Source organism: Triticum aestivum, chromosome 1A (assembly GCF_018294505.1).
Source record: "Triticum aestivum cultivar Chinese Spring chromosome 1A, IWGSC CS RefSeq v2.1, whole genome shotgun sequence".
NCBI lineage: Eukaryota > Viridiplantae > Streptophyta > Magnoliopsida > Poales > Poaceae > Triticum > Triticum aestivum.
The window spans coordinates 110,861,740-110,881,245 of NC_057794.1; the positions used below are offsets into that span (position 1 = coordinate 110,861,740).

At 44.6% G+C, this 19,506-nt stretch overlaps 1 long non-coding RNA gene across 1 annotated transcript; it reads left to right on the forward strand.

Annotated features, from left to right (window-relative positions):
• The first annotated feature begins 5,233 nt into the window (after window positions 1-5,233).
• On the forward strand, window positions 5,234-7,045 carry LOC123039447 (uncharacterized). The gene is made up of 2 exons (XR_006417948.1): window positions 5,234-5,676; window positions 5,954-7,045. It is a non-coding gene; the product is annotated as an uncharacterized lncRNA (long non-coding RNA).
• The last annotated feature ends 12,461 nt before the right edge of the window (window positions 7,046-19,506 follow it).

The window sequence follows — 19,506 nt, forward strand, 5'->3', positions numbered from 1 at the left end:
TCCCAATTGCCATGTTGATCCTCTAACCCACCATTGTCCTAGCAAACCGTTGATTGGCTATGTTACCGCTTTGCTCAGCCCTTCTTATAGCGTTGTTAGTTGCAGGTGAAGATTGGAGCCGTTCCTTGTTGGAACATTTATTTTCTAGTTGGGATATCATTATACTGCTATGTTATCTTAATGCATCTATATACTTGGTAAAGGGTGGAAGGCTCGGCCTCTCGCCTAGTGTTTTGTTCCACTCTTGCCGCCCTAGTTTCCGTCATATCGGTGTTATGTTCCCGGATTGTTGCGTCCCTTACGCGGTTGGGTTATAATGGGAACCCCTTGATAGTTCGCCTTGATTAAAGCTTTTCCAGCAATGCCCAACATTGGTTTTACCATTTGCCACCTAGCCTCTTTTTCCCTTGGGTTTCCGGAGCCCGAAGGTCATCTTATTTTTACCCCCCCCCCCCGGGCCAGTGCTCCTCTGAGCGTTGGTCCAAACTAGAGTCATGTGCAGCGCCCCCTCGGGGAAACTCGAGGTTTGGTTTTAGTTGTATGGAGCGCTCATCTGAGTGTGCCCTGAGAAAGAGATATGTGCAGCTCCTATCGGGATTTGTCGGCACATTCGGGCGGTGTTGCTGGTCTTGTTTTAACCTGTCGAATTGTCTTGTTGTACCGGGTTGCCGAGTCTGATCGGTGTGTCTCGGGTGGAGGTCTATTCCTTCGTTGACCGTGAGAGCTTGTCATGGGCTAAGTTGGGACTCCCCTGCAGGGATTGATCTTTCGAAAGCCGTGCCCGCGGTTATGGGCAGATGGGAATTTGTTAATGTCCGGTTGTAGATGACTTGAACTAAACTTAATTAAAATGAATCAACCGTGTGTGTTACCGTGATGGCCCCTTCTCGGCGGAGTCCGGGAAGTGGACACGGTGTTGGAGTTATGCTTGCGCAGGATGTTCCTTTAGCTTCTCGCTCGTGCTTCGCCTTCTCTTCTCGCTCTCTTTTGCGTATAAGTTAGCCACCACATATGCTAGTCGCTTGCTGCAGCTCCACATATATTTGCCTTATCCATTCCTATGAGCTTAAATAGTCTTGATCGCGTGGGTGTGAGATTGCTGAGTCCCTGTGTCTCACAGATACTACAACTCCAGATGCAGGTCCAGGTGTTTCTGCTCCAGTTGACGATTACGAGCTCCAGTGGGAGTTCGACGAGGACTCTCAGCGATACTACGTATCTTTTCCGGATGATCAGTAGTGGTGCCTAGTTGGGGTTATCGATTCAGGACCTTGTCGCATGTTGGGTTCTTTTCTATTTTGGCGTCGTAGTCGGGCCATGAGTGTTTGTTTGATGGATGTTATTTATGTACTCTGATGTGACGTGGCGAGTGTAAGCCAACTATGTTATCTCCCTCTTTTATTATATATTACATGGGATGTTGTAATGATTGCCTGACTTGCGACATTGCTTTCAATGCGGTTATGCCTCTAAGTCGTGCCTCGACACGTGGGAGCTATAGCCGCATCGAGGGCGTTACACAAATACTAAGTTTCCAGGTGTGGTTGAATTGACAACTCAGCTGCTAATACTTGAGAATATTCTTTGGCTCCCCTTGTGTCGAATCAATAAATTTGGGTTGAATACTCTACCCTCGAAAACTGTTGCGATCCCCTATACTTGTGGGTTATCAGCCGTTGCTGGGGAGGGTGGCAGTGGTGGGAAAGATGGGAGTTTTTTGGGTACTAGAGCTTGAAGATGGGAAGATAGAAGCAAGAGGAAGGCATGGGGAAAAAGAAGGGATTTTTACCCTCTTATAGGTGGTGAAAAGACCAAACGCCCCCTCTCAAGCCATAAACCTCGCCTGTTCCCAACGAGATCATGTGTTAAGGCGCGGTTGGGTTACCCAAATAATATTGATGAGAATCTCGTAATAGGCGGGCACAATCTCTGTTTTGACGAGACATGCCAATAGAGGTTAAGCCTCGAAAAGCGAAACGGGAGACGTGAAAATGGTTCAAAATGTTGAAGAGTCAAGTGTGACACTTCGCCAAAAAAGTTGTCAGTAAAAGACACTATTCCTGTTTTGATGTCTTGCCTTCGTAGCTAAGGGTTGTATTGATTATGTAGAGCCAGACACAGCTCCTTTATGCAGGAAGCTGACTTAAAAGATTCAGGAGGAGGAACCTGCCTTGCAATGCCGAAGATAATCTGCGTGTCGATCGAACACATCGTCATCGAAGACTGGTTCAGGGGTGATACATCTCCAACGTATCTATAATTTTTGATTGTTCCATGCTATTATATTATCCATCTAGGATGTTTTATATGCATTTATATGTTATTTTATATGATTTTTGGGACTAACCTATTAACCTAGAGTCCAGTGCCAGTTTCTGTTTTTTCCTTGTTTTTGAGTTTTACAGAAAAGGAATACCAAACGGAGTCCAATGAACGTGCCAATTTTTGACGATTTTTTATGGACCAAAAGAAGCCCCGGGAGTAAAAGAGTTGGGTCAGAAGAGTCCCGGGCCGTCCACGAGTGTGGGGGCGCGCCCTACCCCCCCCCCCCCCCCGACGCGCCGCCCTATCTCGTGGACGACTTGGGGACCACCTAACTTGTTCCCGACGCCAAAAATTCTTATAAATACAGAAACCTCCAGAAAATAACCTAGATCGGGAGTTTCGCCGCCACAAACCTCTGTAGCCACCAAAAACCAATCGGGAACCTGTTCCGGCACCCTGCCGGAGGGGGAATCCCTTTTCGGTGGCCATCTTCATCATCCCGGCGCTCTCCATGATGAGGAGGGAGTAGTTCACCCTCGGGGCTGAGGGTATGTACCAGTAGCTATGTGTTTGATCTCTCTCTCTCTCTTGTTCTTGATTTGGCACGATCTTGATGTATTGCGAGCTTTGCTATCATAGTTGGATATTATGATGTTTCTTCCCCTCTACTCTCTTGTAATGGATTGAGTTTTCCCTTTGAAGTTATCTTATCGGATTGAGTCTTTAAGGATTTGAGAACACTCGATGTATGTCTTGCATGTGCTTATCTGTGGTGACAATGGGATATTCATGTGATCCACTTGATGTATGTCTTGGTGATCAACTTGCGAGTCCCGTGACCTCGTGAACTTATGCATAGGGGTTGGCACATGTTTTCGTCTTGGCTCTCCGGTAGAAACTTTGGGGCACTCTTTGAAGTTCTTTTTGTTGGTTGAATAGATGAATCTGGGATTGTGTGATGCATATCGTATAATCATACCCATGGATACTTGAGGTGACATTGGAGTATCTAGGTGACATTAGGGTTTTGGTTGATTTGTGTCTTAAGGTGTTATTCTAGTACGAACTCTAGGATAGATCGAACGAACTACGGACTCTTGAATAGATCGATCAGAAAGGATAACTTTGAGGTGGTTTCGTACCCTACAATAATCTCTTCGTTTGTTCTCCGCTATTAGTGACTTTGGAGTGACTCTTTGTTGCATGCTGAGGGATAGCTATATGATCCAATTATGTTATTACTGTTGAGAGAACTTGCACTAATAAAAGTATGAACCCTAGGCCTTGTTTCGAAGCATTGCAATACCGTTTGTGCTCACTTTTATCATTGGTTACCTTGTTGTTTTTATATTTTTCAGATTACAAAAAACGTATATCTACCATCCATATTGCACTTGTATTACCATCTCTTCGCTAAACTAGTGCACCTATACAATTTACCATTGTATTTGGTGTGTTGGGGACACAAGAGACTCTCTGTTATTTGGTTGCAGGGTTGTTTGAGAGAGACCATCTTCATCCTTTGCCTCTTACGGATTGATAAACCTTAGGTCATCCACTTGAGGGAAATTTGCTACTCTCCTACAAACCTCTACACTTGGAGGCCCAACAACGTCTACAAGAAAAATGTAGTGTAGTAGACATCAAGAGGCTACTGTGGGAGTCCTGAATTAGGGGGTCCTCGGGTGTCCGGATTATTCAATATGGGTCGGACTGATGGGCCATGAATATAAAGCAGAGGACCATCCCCCTTGTCCGGATAGGACTCCCATATGCGTGGATAACAAGTTTGGTGTCCGTGTGTACTTTTTCTTTCCTTTGCAAACTGACTGTGTACAACCCTAGGCCCCTCCGGTGTGTATATAAGCCGGAGGGGTTAGTCCATAGAGGCTAGGAGAAATATCATAGGCTGGAAAACTAGGGTTTAGCCATTACGATCTCGAGTAGATCAACTCTTGTAACCCTTATACACATCGAATATAATCAAGCCGAACGTAGGGTTTTACGTTCTCTAAGAGGGCCTGAACTTGAGTAAACATTGTGTCCCTTGTTACCATTGATCCTTAGATACACAGTTTGGGACCCCCTACCCGAGATCTGCCGGTTTTAACACCGACAGCCACCTTCTCTTGCCTTCCCCTCGCATGCATACAAGGAAGGGGAGCGCTAGAGGGCAGGAGCCCAAGAGGGTCGTCCGGCCACCCTTGGGGCGCCTCCTGGCTACCTCCCCTCCCTCCACCTATATATATACATATATATATATACATATATATATATATACATACATATATACTCCCTCCATTCCTTTATATAAGGTGTATTTGTTTTTTGATAAAATTCCAGAATGTAAGTTGCATTTCTTCTAATTCCTCATAATTCCCTTGCTAGCCCTCTAGAAAAAAGGAAAGTATCTCTCTCCTGATTGTCTGTATCTATCATTGTAGCAAAAGAAGGAAACTATCTCTTTGTCGATTGCATGTATCTCATACTTTCCTCGACTAACTGATTTACTTGCCACTAACAAATAAATTTTCCAAGGGTAATTTCGTCCTAACATGTCTATAATTTTGTGCCTTGGTCACCGTGCCAAAAATAATACACCTTACATAAAGGAATGGAGGGAGTATATATGTTACTATCCATCACCCAGGGTGCAGAATAAGTTATTCTTCACCCGATGTAATATTACGATCATTTCATAATTAAATTACGTTTGGAATTTAAATAGTTACATTTATATTGATTCACTACGTAAATTTTGACATAAAAAAATAAGAATATAAATATATATATATGGTGGGTCTATTATGATAACACCCCTTAAGACCTTATTCTAATAACACCTACACCTTATTCTGATAACACCTGATTACTGTCTCGTCCCGCGAACCGAACAACCCCATTACCACTAACCGAACCGCAACAAAAGTACGCCCCCACCAGGCGCATCCCCCACCCCACCCTCCCGCAACCCATCCTCCTCCCCCGATCCAAATCCACACCTCCCTCCAACTTCTACCGGCGCCGCCGCCAGAAAACCACCCAGTGCGCCGCCCCGCCGCTATCCACCTTACCAGGGCCTTCCCCAACCCTCTCCTTCCTCCTGACGGGCCATGCGTTCCCCTCCATCTTCCTGCGCTGGACCTTCCTCGACCACGCCCACGTTCAACCGCCTCCACACCCCGGGAACGAACTCCACCGGCTCCAAGCGTCTCGCGCGGCTGCCGGCGTGGATCCGGGCACGCCGACCCCAGGCACCTCCCATGGCTGCCGATGTAGATCCGCCCTAGGAGCCATGCGCGACTGCCGGCACGGATCCGGCAGCGCCGCTCCCAGGCACCCTACACTGCTGCCGGCGCGGGTCTGCCCCCGCCGCCCCGCCATGGACAGATGTCTCAACCCCTCGTGCAGGTATCTTCTTCCCCACATGCAGGTCGCCGCCGCAGCCCATGCCTCGAGCGGTGGTTGGGGTCGGCATTGGTCCTGGCGCCGCTGCCTCAGGTCGTGGCCGCTATGCCGGTGCAGCCGTCCGGCGGCTCAGAGGGCAAAATTTCATCTAGCAGTACACATAGAGACGTGTGTGGGGCAATCACTGACTCTGCAGCTCGCTATTGTTTTTCTTTCAGTTCTTTGCGTATGAAAAATGGGCCGATTTCTCTTTAGTAGTTTTTGACTTTTTGTGTCTCAGATTTTGCCATGCGTTGCATCTCGGCTGTGTTCTCCTCCTTGCCGAGTTGGTGGCCATGCACGGCAGACTCCGGCGACCACATACCCGCCACCGCGCTTCGGCCACTTCCAGCGTTGCCGTCGGCCATGCCCCTGGTCCTCCTCTACCCCCCTGAACCTCTGCCATCCCCTTCACCAGTGCCCACTCTGGCCGCCCACCGCTCCCCTTCAACCGAAGCAGTTCTTCCGAGCGACCCCCACAGCTCTCTCCTCCCCCATATGCAGATCACTGGTAACACACCCCCTTCCATGCCGCATTTTATTTGGGCAATGTCAGTACGCATCGCCTGTTGTTGCAGTCCATCCCACGGGCACCTTCAGTACGCATCGCCCCCACCTTGGTTAAAGCTCTGGCTCCCCTGGATCAAACTGCCACCGGTGAGCTTTTTTTCAGAACCAGTGCGGCATCGTGCGGTACCATGGCGTCCTTTGTGCAGTGCGGATGGGCGAGGCGTGCATTTTACTTGGAGTGGGCAGAAGGTTCTTTAGCTGCTTGATAAGTTAGCCGGAGGAAAACAGGGTGTTACCCCTGATACACTTCGGCTGGGAGACCGTTGAAGTTGGTGAAGTCATATTTGTGTGTGTCATGTGTATATAATTTCTTTTTCTTTGTTTTTATGTGGTTGTTTGCTTGTGTAAACTTATATTAAAAATGTGTCTTTTGATTATTATTTGCATCATTTATGCAGTGCACTTATCTCCCCCAATGTAGTGCGCTGGACTGTGGCCGTGCAGTTCGGCAGCCGCACGCCCGAGTGTCATTTAAATTGTTAAATTTGTTGAGAAAAAACAAATGCAGTTCGTCAACCCCACACATGCAGTGCATTGTGTTTTGTTTGAAAAAATTTGAGGGAGTACTTGTCGAACATGTTGCAAAAATACGTTTGGAAAAGTTTCTGTTTCATAAAAGAAACCATGCAGCTCGCTTCCCCGTTCAATGCAGTGCGGTTTTCATTCTGAAGCAGTTCGGTCGGACGTGTGATGTTGTTCATCCCATAAGTGCAAAAAATTGTTACGGAAACAAAAAAAAGTAATGTGGTTCACTTCTTGATAATGTTGTGGTTCATTTACACCCGATGTGAAGTGCACTCTACTTTCTCGTCCTTGAAAAAAATTACGTTTGAATAAAAGAAATCATGCAGTTCTCTTACCCGTCTGATGCAGTGCGGTGGTTCGTCCGATGCGGTGCGGTTTTCAATCGGATGAAGTACCCACGTCGATTTGGGTGTCGCGAAAAACAGAGTGTTCGCATTTCGGTAAATTTGAAATTCCTCTTAAACCGTAAATAATTAGAGAGAGTGTTCTATATGAAAAAGTTACGCCTCGTCGATATCTTTCCAACGGCGTATCGCTTGAATCATTCCGACCACTGGTTTGTAAAAATTTCGCGAAAAACGGCCGCTGCCACTCGTCATCCACCGTGAGATTTTCAAAATTAACTTAAAACTGTAAGGAATCTCAAAACCATTTCTACATATGAAAGTTGCGCCTTGTCCATAGCTTTGCAACGACATATTGCACGCCTCGTTTCGACAAACGGTTAAAAAACTAGAGCAAAAAACAGTACCGAAAATTTGTATTTTTTTGAAAAACAGAATTCCGCGATTTAGTAAATTTGAAACTGCTCTTAAACCGTAACGAATTAGAGAAAGAAATAGATATGAAAAAGATGCGCCTCGACGATATCTATCCAACGACGTATCATTTGCTTCATTCCGACGAGCGGTTTAGAAAAAATGCAAAAAAACGCTCGCTGCCACTCATTGTGGGCCGCACCATTTTCAAAACTGCTCTTAAACCGTGAGGAATCTCGGAAAGTGTTCAACATGTCGAAGTTGCACCTAATCCATAGCTTTTCAATGATATACTACACACCTCGTTCCGACAAACGATTAAAAAACTAGAGCGAAAATAGTACCAGAAAAAACACTACGTGTAGTTTTTTGCCACGGTAAGTTCACTCGCCTCAGTACTGCAGCACACTTGGTTCAAACGATGACGTGCACTTGCATTGAGTGTGCAGTGCGGAAGTGTTATCAGAATAGTTATTCTAATAATATTATCAGAATAGACCGGCTGTATATATATATATATATATATATATATATATATATATATATATATATATATATATATATATATATATATGGGAAAATTGATTTTATACCCTTAGTTGTGTCCCCCTCGGTAGGTTTGCCCCTAGTTTCGGAAAACACTCGTTCTTGTCCAACTCACTTTGGTTTTCTTATGCTTTTGCCCTTCCGGCACGGTTCCATCTAGTCAGCGTGGTTTGACCGCTACCGGCGCTAGTTTTTTTGGACATTTTTACCCCTCTTGCGGATAACCCTCAGTACCCTTTCGTCCTCAGCCAGCTCGCGTGAAAAACAGAGGGAGGGAAGGCACGACAAGTTTGGAGGGGGAAGCGGGAAGCAGGAGAGAAAGGATCGGTGCACATGGTGAGCTCGGGCTCGTCCAACTTCTCACCAGTGACCGGAGAGGTAAGTAGTCCCTTGAGTCTATGAATTTGGTGCTCCTCCACCCCATCCCACTTGAATCTAGGGATTTCTAGGGTTTGTGACATTTGGGGGAAATTTTACCTTTGTTTTAGGTCGATGGGGTCGGGATTGTGCAACATTCGTCGGAGTTTTATCTTCCCGACAAGTCCTATTCCGGCTTGGAGTTTTTGTCGAAGCATCGCTGCCCTGGCCATGGCCTTGTCCCTGCCCGCCGTGTATCATGGGGAGAAGCTAGCAGTGGCCGCCGTTTTTTAGGTTGTCCATTAGATGTAAGTTTTTGTGAATTTGTGATAGATTTAGTTTTTGTTGATTTGTACTCTCTAATGTTGATTACTCTGACTTGCAATTAGTTACCAGAAGAGTGTGAATGGGTGGTGTGGGTTAACCCAGCTCCTCCATTGCGTGTTGACCTTGCTTTTGAAGACTTGCACGCAGAGGTTGAAGGCAGTTGGATCAAATGTCACCATCTGAAGAAGGAAAACATGGAGCTGGCAAGGAAGAACAGGGCTTTGAAGAAGAAACTTAGAGAGAGAGATGAGATGTTGCTGGTGTGGGCATTGCTGTAGTTGGAATTGTTGTGTTTGTTGTACTGGTATGGTAGATGTAGTTTATTGATGTATCTGAAGTGAAGATGTTGATGGAACCCTACTTTGTTTGATGTAACTTTGCAGTTGCAGTTGAATTGATGTCACTTTATCTGATGTAACCCTAGTTGAAGACAAATCTTATGTGATGTCCAAATGTGGATGGTAGATGAAGATTTGTCGTCGACGACATATCTTATGTGATGAGTCCAAATGTGGATGGTAGATGAAGATTTGTCATCAACGACGTCGACGACAAATCTTATGTGATGAGTCCAAATGTGGATGGTAGATGAAGATTTGTCGTCGACGACGTCGACGACAAATCTTATGTGATGAGTCTAAATGTGGATGGTAGATGAAGATTTGTCGTCGACGACGTCGACGACAAATCTTATGTGATGAGTCCAAATGTGGATGGTAGATGAAGATTTGTCATCGACGTCGTCGACGACAAATCTAAATGAGACCAAATGTGGATGGTGTAGAAACAAATCAACATGAAGTTGAACAACAAAATAATGATGGACAAAGGAGATAACAGCAAGCAGCAAACAGTAAATTGCCTAACAAACATTAAGCAAGTGCATAATAGCCAGTGCATAATAGACAGTGCATTAAGCACTCAGAAGTTCACATAGTCAAGTGCACAGATCAACATCTAGTTCATAACAGCATCAAAACAAATAGAGCACAATACTTAAACATCTAGAACTTTAATTTTTTGCTCCTGGTGTTCTTGGTTGGGTTTGGAGCTTCCCTTGCCTTGCTTCTAGTGTTCTTAGCTGGGTTAGGGGCAGTGGGTGGAGCTTCAAATGCTACTGGTGCTTTCTTTGAAGGATAAATAACCTTGCTGTCAACACTGCTTCCAGTAGCTGAGCAGAATGTATTTGCTGGTTGCACCCCTCCACCTCTCTTCTCTTTCACACAATTTGGAGAAGCTCCTCTATCTGCTGCTCTTTTGTAGTTTTTCCTAGTGCTAAAACAATTGCAAACATGTCACAATTTGTAAGGTATCCATTCAGATAATATTTATGGATTTGGGAATTGGACATACCTTACTACACTTGCTTGTGTAGATGCTTCATGTGATGGTTCCTTTGGTGGTGGCATTTGCTGCTGGACAACATCAGGTAATGGCTCATCCTCATCCTCATCTTGCACTTCTGCTTCTGCTGGCTCATTAGCTGTAGGATGATCATTTGCATTTTCAGCACCCCAATGTTCTTCTTCTCCAAATGCTGGATCTACAGATTGTGTGCAGCCCTTGGCTTGGTGTCCATATCTTCCACACCTCTTGCACTTCTTCTTCCTAGGCCCAAGGCCCTTTCCTTCACTTCTAGCTCTAATCCTCTGCTTTATGGGCCTGCCTGGTGCTTGCTTCTGAACAGGAACATAATTTGAAACCAGGATCTACAGTGTCCCACTGTTGCTTGCCTTCCAAAGCAGGTAGGTTTTCAGCATATGTAGCTTTGAACATCTCAACAGAGTAGTACTTGTGGACATACTTGTCAATAGCACTAGCATCACCTCTTAGAGCAGTGATAAAGAAAAGAGCATGGATGCATGGCTTACCAGTGACCTGCCACTGTCTACGACTGCAAGTCCATTTTTCCAGGTCTACTAGGTACCTCCATTCTCTCTTCTCTCTATCTGTTGCAATTACCTCAACTTCTGTTGGGCTTCTCCTAACAATAGTCATCTCCAAACCTTTAGTTTTCTCCATTAATGTCTTCATTACTACTGGTAAGATGTAGTGGCCAATGAAATGGTCAATGCAAATTCTTTTTCTTAAGTCAAACTTCTCCATAATATATTGCCTAATCTTATCCAACAGGTCCACTAGGTGTAGGCCCTTGTATTTCTTGATTCTGGAGTTGAATGATTCAGCAAGGTTGTTGTTAACATAGTCAACTTTGCTAAACTCAGTGGAACTTGCTCTAGCCCAGATTTTTGTGTGGTGCTGCTCAAGATATTCCTTTACTTTCGGTCTGCTCTTTAGTTGGTTCAGATGAAAGTTGTGCTTCTTAATGTTGTAAGTTAGTGAGCAAGGCCATAGATTGTCATCATAAACTTTTCCTTTGAATTTCTTGCTGAAATTTTGGGCAAGATGCCTCATACACTCTCTGTGCTCCACTCCTAGGTAAACATCATCAACAACACTCTCCAGTCCTTTGCAAGCATCAGTATGTATGACTAAACCTTCAGGGTGTCCTATTGCTTCCTTCAGGTTTTTGAAAAACCAAATCCAGCTCTCAGTTGACTCCACCTCAAGAACACCATATGCAACAGGAATAACCAGTTATGAGCATCTAGAGCACATGCTGCTACAAGTTGGCCCCTAAACCTACCATGCAATGCAGTTGCATCTACAGCCAAGTATGGCCTGCACCCCTCCAAGAACCCTTTCTGACAAGCTTTGAAGCATACAAAAACCCTTCTAAAACACTCCTTGTAGAATTTCTTTCCTTTTAACTTGTACTCCACTGTGTGCTTGTCTATGTCAACAACACTTCCTGGTGATGCCCTCTCTACTTCAGCTTTGAATGCATAAAGTAACTGGAAACTATCACTATACTTACCATAGATCTTGTCAAGTGCCATCTCCTTACCATAATAATATCTGTTGTATGGCACCTCAAGACCATACTTCTCTAACAACCTACCCTGAATTTCCTTTGTTCCAATCCCTGGATTTTTTCTAATCCAAGCCATAGAAGCATCTGCAATCCACCTTCTTTTTGCGGCTCTCAATCTCTGAGATCTATTCACACTAGGACATGTGTGAGGGTGGGGATTCACTTTGATCTGAAAATAAAGGGAAACAAATAGTCAGTCAGGATAATATTAGTAAAACAAATAGGCACATTTTAGTAAAAAACACATTACTAAAACAGTACCTGAAACAGAGTGCTCCTCCTCATCAGAGATGCATGCAGCCTCCACTTACACCTCTCATAGGCACATTTCACAGTAAACCTAGTTGGGTCACTCTTAAGTGTAATGTACTCAGTTTCAGACTTGATTGAGAATGTTCCAACTGCATTCTTGCAATCAACTGCATTAGTAAAGACCACACCTTCCTCAATGGATGGATTATCTCTATCATACATCATTACAGGTCTATCTCGTCTGCATCCTCAAAAGCTCCCATGCCATTATCCTCTTGCCCCTCATCATCATCAGTATCTGAAAATTCTGCAGGAATGTACTCTTCATGTGTTGTATGCTCATCATTGTTGTGCTGGACATAACCTGGGTAAAGTTTCTCATCCTCCTCATCAGATAAAATAGGTGCATCAGGAAGTGCGCCTCTTCCACAACTGGATCAGGCTGATTCTCTGGTCTATCAGTGCCACATTCAGCAGTAGTTGGAGTGGTACTTGCACTTGCTGCACTAGTTCTAGGAGCACTAGGAGTACTAGCAGCAGCTGTCCTGGATCCACATGGCCTACCCCTTTTTCTACCCCCTATCCCTCCAGCAGTTTTTTCACACCTTTGTCCTTTCTTTCTCTGAATTACTGTTATTTCCAGATTGCATGACCTTGTCTCTGCATTACTTGCAAACATCACACCTAACTCATCATCACACTGTAGAGGGTTCCAACACTCCTTTAAACTATCCCAATATCTAATTTCAACAGCATCAAACAATCCCCATGGATACTTGGCACAAATAGCAGCCCTAAAGTCATTAAATGACCTACTACTGCTATCCACAGCTAATGGAAATGTGAATCCGCTCTCCTTTCCTTCCGTACCAGCAGAAAGTATAACTATTGTCTCCATTCTAACAGACAGAAAGAATGCAACCTCTGGATCCATCCTACAGTAATGAGCATACCATCTCCCATGAGTAATTGAACCAAAGCTAGCCTAAAACTTATCTGAATCCACTAAGCATGAGTAGATCTGAGACTGAAACGTACCCCGTTGGGATCTGACGTGCAGATTTGTGGTGCCCTCGCCGCCCTGACTGCCACCAAAGCCGCCTTCAACGCCCTCCCGTGCCGATGCGGTGCTCTTGCCACCGTCGACGACGCCACCACCGCCATTTCCGCCATCCAATGGCCATGGGGACACCGTCTGGCCGTGCGCGCAGCCACGGCCCTTGCGTTGTGATGTGCTGCCCTCCCGTGCCGATGCAGTGCCCTTCTTGCGGCGGCCGCGGCCACCACCTAGGGTTTCTCCATCCTCCCCCATCGCCTGGCCTGGAAACGGATGTGGTGCGAGGATTGGTTTGTGGATCTGGTGGTGAGCCGCCAATGGCGACTAGGGTTTCTGATGGGGGAAAGAGAGTGAGAATGGGGAATGATAGAGTGAGAGTGGGAATGAGTTGGTTAGGTCGACCGAGGGGCAAGCCGTGTCCAAAAACTAGCGAAGGTAGTGGTCAAACGGCGCTGACTGACTGGACGAAACCGTGATGGAAGGGCAAAAGCATAAGAAAACCAAACTGGTTCGGGAAAGAACGATGGTTTTCGGAAACTAGGGGCAAACCTGCCGAGGGGGACACAACTAAGGGCACCAAATTAATTATCCCTATATATATATATATATATATATGAAGGAAATATGCCCTAGAGGCAATAATAAAGTTATTATTTATTTCCTCATAAACATGATAAATGTTTATTATTCATGCTAGAATTGTATTTACCGGAAACATAATACATGTGTGAATACATAGACAAACAAAAGTGTCACTAGTATGCCTCTACTTGACTAGCTCGTTAATCAAAGATGGTTATGTTTCCTAACCATGAACAATGAGTTGTTATTTGATTAACGAGGTCACATCATTAGTAGAATGATCTGATTGACATGACCCATTCCATTAGCTTAGCACCCGATCGTTTAGTATGTTGCTATTGCTTTCTTCATGACTTATACATGTTCCTATGACTATGAGATTATGCAACTCCCGTTTACCGGAGGAACACTTTGGGTACTACCAAACGTCACAACGTAACTGGGTGATTATAAAGGAGTACTACAGGTGTCTCCAATGGTCGATGTTGGGTTGGCGTATTTCGAGATTAGGATTTGTCACTCCGATTGTCGGAGAGGTATCTCTGGGCCCTCTCGGTAATACACATCACATAAGCCTTGCAAGCATTACAACTAATATGTTAGTTGTGAGATGATGTATTACGGAACGAGTAAAGAGACTTGCCGGTAACGAGATTGAACTAGGTATTGGATACCGACGATCGAATCTCGGGCAAGTAACATACCGATGACAAAGGGAACAACGTATGTTGTTATGCGGTCTGACCGATAAAGATCTTCGTAGAATATGTAGGAGCCAATATGGGCATCCAGGTCCCGCTATTGGTTATTGACCGGAGACGTGTCTCGGTCATGTCTACATTGTTCTCGAACCCGTAGGGTCCGCACGCTTAAGGTTTCGATGACAGTTATATTATGAGTTTATGAGTTTTGATGTACCGAAGGAGTTCGGAGTCCCGGATGAGATCGGGGACATGACGAGGAGTCTCGAAATGGTCGAGACGTAAAGATCGATATATTGGACGACTATATTCGGAGTTCGGAAAGGTTCCGAGTCATTCGGGTATTTATCGGAGTACCGGAGAGTTACGGGAATTCGCCGGGGAGAAGTATTGGGCCTTATTGGGCCCTGCGGGAAAGAGAGAGGGGCTGCCTAGGGCAGGCCGCGCGCCCCCCCCCCCCAAGGCCTAGTCCGAATTGGACTAGGGGGAGGGGCCGCAACCCCTCCTTCCTTCCCTTCTCTCTTCCCCTTCCTAGTCTCCTACTCCTACTACATGGAAGGATTCCTAGTTGGACTAGGAAAGGGGGAATCCTACTCCCGGTGGGAGTAGGACTCCCCTATGGCGCGCCTCCTCCCTAGGCCGGCCTCCTCCTCCCTCCCTCCTTTATATACGGGGGCAGAGGGGCACCCTAAACACACAAGTTAACACAAGTTGATCCACGTGATCGATTCCTTAGCCGTGTGCGGTGCCCCCTGCCACCATATTCCTCGATAATACTATAGCGGAGTTTAGGCGAAGCCCTGCTGCTGTAGTTCATCAAGATCGTCACCACGCCGTCGTGCTGACGAAACTCTTCCCCGACACTTTGCTGGATCGGAGTCCGGGGATCGTCATCGAGCTGAACGTGTGCTCGAACTCGGAGGTGCCGTAGTTTCGGTGCTTGATCGGTTGGATCGTGAAGACGTACGACTACTTCCTCTACGTCGTGTCATCGCTTCCGCAGTCGGTCTGCGTTGGGTACGTAGACAACACTCTCCCCTCGTTGCTATGCATCACATGATCTTGCGTGTGCGTAGGAAAATTTTTGAAATTACTACGAAACCCAACAGTGGCATCCGAGCCTAGGTTATTTATGTTGATGTTATATGCACGAGTAGAACACAAGTGAGTTGTGGACGATACAAGTCATACTGCCTACCAGCATGTCATACTTTGGTTCGGCGGTATTGTTGGACGAGACGACCCGGACCAACCTTACGCGTACGCTTACGCGAGACCGGTTCCCTCGACGTGCTTTGCACAGAGATGGCTTGCGGGCGACTGCCTCTCCAACTTTAGTTGAACCAAGTATGGCTACGCCCGGTCCTTGCGAAGGTTAAAACGGAGTCTATTTGACAAACTATCGTTGTGGTTTTGATGCGTAGGTGAGATTGGTTCTTACTTAAGCCCGTAGCAGCCACGTAAAACATGCAACAACAAAGTAGAGGACGTCTAACTTGTTTTTGCAGGGCATGTTGTGATGTGATATGGTCAAGGCATGATGCTGAATTTTATTGTATGAGATGATCATGTTTTGTAACCAAGTTATCGGCAACTGGCAGGAGCCATATGGTTGTCGCTTTATTGTATGCAATGCAATCGCGATGTAATGCTTTACTTTATTACTAAACGGTAGTGATAGTCGTGGAAGCATAAGATTGGCGAGACGACAACGATGCTACGATGGAGATCAAGGTGTCGCGCCGGTGACGATGGTGATCATGACGGTGCTTCGGAGATGGAGATCACAAGCACAAGATGATGATGGCCATATCATATCACTTATATTGATTGCATGTGATGTTTATCTTTTTATGCATCTTATCTTGCTTTGATTGACGGTAGCATTATAAGATGATCTCTCACTAAATTATCAAGAAGTGTTCTCCCTGAGTATGCACCGTTGCCAAAGTTCGTCGTGCCCAGACACCACGTGATGATCGGGTGTGATAAGCTCTACGTCCATCTACAACGGGTGCAAGCCAGTTTTGCACACGCAGAATACTCAGGTTAAACTTGACGAGCCTAGCATATGCAGATATGGCCTCGGAACACGGAGACCGAAAGGTCGAGCATGAATCATATAGTAGATATGATCAACATAACGATGTTCACCGATTGAAAACTACTCCATCTCACGTGATGATCGGTCATGGTTTAGTTGATTTGGATCACGTGATCACTTAGAGGATTAGAGGGATGTCTATCTAAGTGGGAGTTCTTAAGTAATATGATTAAATTGAACTTAAATTTATCATGAACTTAGTCCTGGTAGTATTTTGCAAATCATGTTGTAGATCAATAGCTCGCGTTGTTGCTTCCCTATGTTTATTTTGATATGTTCCTAGAGAAAATTGTGTTGAAAGATGTTAGTAGCAATGATGCGGATTGGATCCGTGATCTGAGGTTTAATCCTCATTGCTGCACAGAAGAATTATGTCCTTGATGCACCGCTAGGTGACGGACCTATTGCAGGAGCAGATGCAGACGTTATGAACGTTTGGCTAGCTCAATATGATGACTACTTGATAGTTTAAGTGCACCATGCTTAACGGCTTAGAATCGGGACTTCAAAGATGTTTTGAACATCATGGACCATATGAGATGTTCCAGTAATTGAAGTTAATATTTCAAGCAAATACCCGAGTTGAGAGATATGAAGTCTCCAACAAGTTCTATAGCTAAAAGATGGAGGAGAATCGCTCAACTAGTGAGCATGTGCTCAGATTGTCTGGGTACTTCAATCGCTTGAATCAAGTGGGAGTTAATCTTCCAGATAAGATAGTGATTGACAGAATTCTCTAGTCACCATCACTAAGTTACTGAACTTCGTGATGAACTATAGTATGCAAGGGATGACGAAAATGATTCCCGAGCTCTTCGTGATATTGAAATCGACGAAGGTAGAAATCAAGAAAGAGCATCAAGTGTTGATGATTGACAAGACCACTAGTTTCAAGAAAAGGGCAAAGGGAAGAAGGGGAACTTCAAGAAGAACAGCAAGCAAGTTGCTGCTCAAGTGAAGAAGCCCAAGTCTGGTCCTAAGCCTGAGACTAAGTGCTTCTACTGCAAAGGGACTGGTCACTGGAAGCGGAATCTACCCCAAGTGATTGGCGGATAAGAAGGATGGCAAAGTGAACATAAGTATATTTGATATACATGTTATTGATGTGTACTTTACTAGTGTTTATAGCAACCCCTCAGTATTTGATACTAGTTCAGTTGCTAAGATTAGTAACTTGAAACGGGAGTTGCAGAATAAACAGAGACTAGTTAAGGGTGAAGTGACGATGTGTGTTGGAAGTAGTTCCAAGATTGATATGATCATCATCGCACACTCCCCTATACTTTCGGGATTAGTGTTGAACCTGAATAAGTGTTATTTGGTGTTTGCGTTGAGCATGAATATGATTTGATCATGTTTATTGTAATACGGTTATTCATTTAAGTAAGAGAATAAATTGTTGTTCTATTTACATGAATAAAACCTTATATGGTTACACACCCAATGAAAATAGTTCATTGGATCTCGATCGTAGTGATACACATAATCATAATATTGAAACCAAAAGATGCAAAGTTAATAATGATAGTGCAGCTTATTTGTAGCACTGCCGTTTAGGTCATATTGGTGTAAAGCGCATGAAGAAACTCCATGCTGATGGGATTTTGGAATCACTTGATTATGAATCACTTGATGCTTGCGAACCATGCCTCATGGGCAAGATGAATAAGACTCCGTTCTCCGGAGCGAGCAACTGACTTATTGGAAATAATACATACTGATGTATGCGGTCCGATGAGTGTTAAGGCTCACGGCAAGTATCGTTATTTTCTGAACTTCATAGATGATTTGAGCAGATATGGGTATATCTACTTGATGAAACATAAGTCTGAAACATTTGAAAAGTTCAAAGAATTTCAGAGTGAAGTGGAAAATCATCGTGACAAGAAAATAAAGTTTCTACGATCTGATCACGGAGACAAATATTTGAGTTACGAGTTTGGTCTTCAATTAAAACAATGTGGAATAGTTTCACAAACTCACGCCACCTGGAACACCACAATGTAATGGTGTGTCCGAACGTCATAACCGTACTTTATTAGATATGGTGCGATCTATGATGTCTCTTACCGATCTACCACTATCATTTTGGGGTTATGCATTAGAGACAGCTGCATTCACGTTAAAAGGGCACCATCTAAATCCGTTGAGACGACACCGTATGAACTATGGTTTGGCAAGAAACCTAAGCTGTCGTTTCTTAAAGTTTGAGGTTGCAATGCTTATGTGAAAAAGTTTCAACCTGATAAGCTCAAACTCAAATCGGAGAAGTGCGTCTTCATAGGATACCCAAAGGAAACTGTTGGGTACACCTTCTATCACAAATCCGAAGGCAAGACTTTTGTTGCTAAATTCGGAGTTTTTCTGGAGAAGGAGTTTCTCTTGAAAGAAGTGAGTGGGAGGAAAGTAGAAAACTTGATAAGGTAATTGTACCTTCTCCCTTATTGGAAAGTAGTTCATCACAAAAATCTGTTCTTGTGACTACTACACCAATTAGTAAGGAAGCTAATGATGATGATCATGTAACTTCAGATCAAGTTACTACCGAATCTCGTAGGTAAACCAGAGTGAGATCCGCACCAGAGTGGTACGGTAATCCTGTTTTGGAGGTCATGTTACTTGACTATGACGAACCTACGAACTATGAGGAAGCGATGATGAGCCCAGATTCCGCGAAATGGTTTGAGGCCATGAAGTCTGAGATATGATCCATGTATGAGAACAAAGTTTGGACTTTGGTTGACTTGCCCGATGATCGGCAAGCAATTGAGAATAAATGGATCTTCAAGAGGAAGACGGACGCTGATAGTAGTGTTACTATCTACAAAGCTAGAATTGTCGCGAAAGGTTTTCGACAAGTTCAAGGTGTTGACTACGATGAGAGCTTCTCACTCGTATCTATGCTTGAGTCTGTCTGAATCATGTTAGTAATTGCCGCTTTTTATGAAATCTGGCAAATGGATAAACAAAACTGCATTCCTTAATGGATTTATTAAAGAAGAGTTGTATATGATGCAGCAGAAGGTTTTGTCAATCCGAAAGGTGCTAACAAAATGTGCAAGCTCCAGCGATCCATCTGT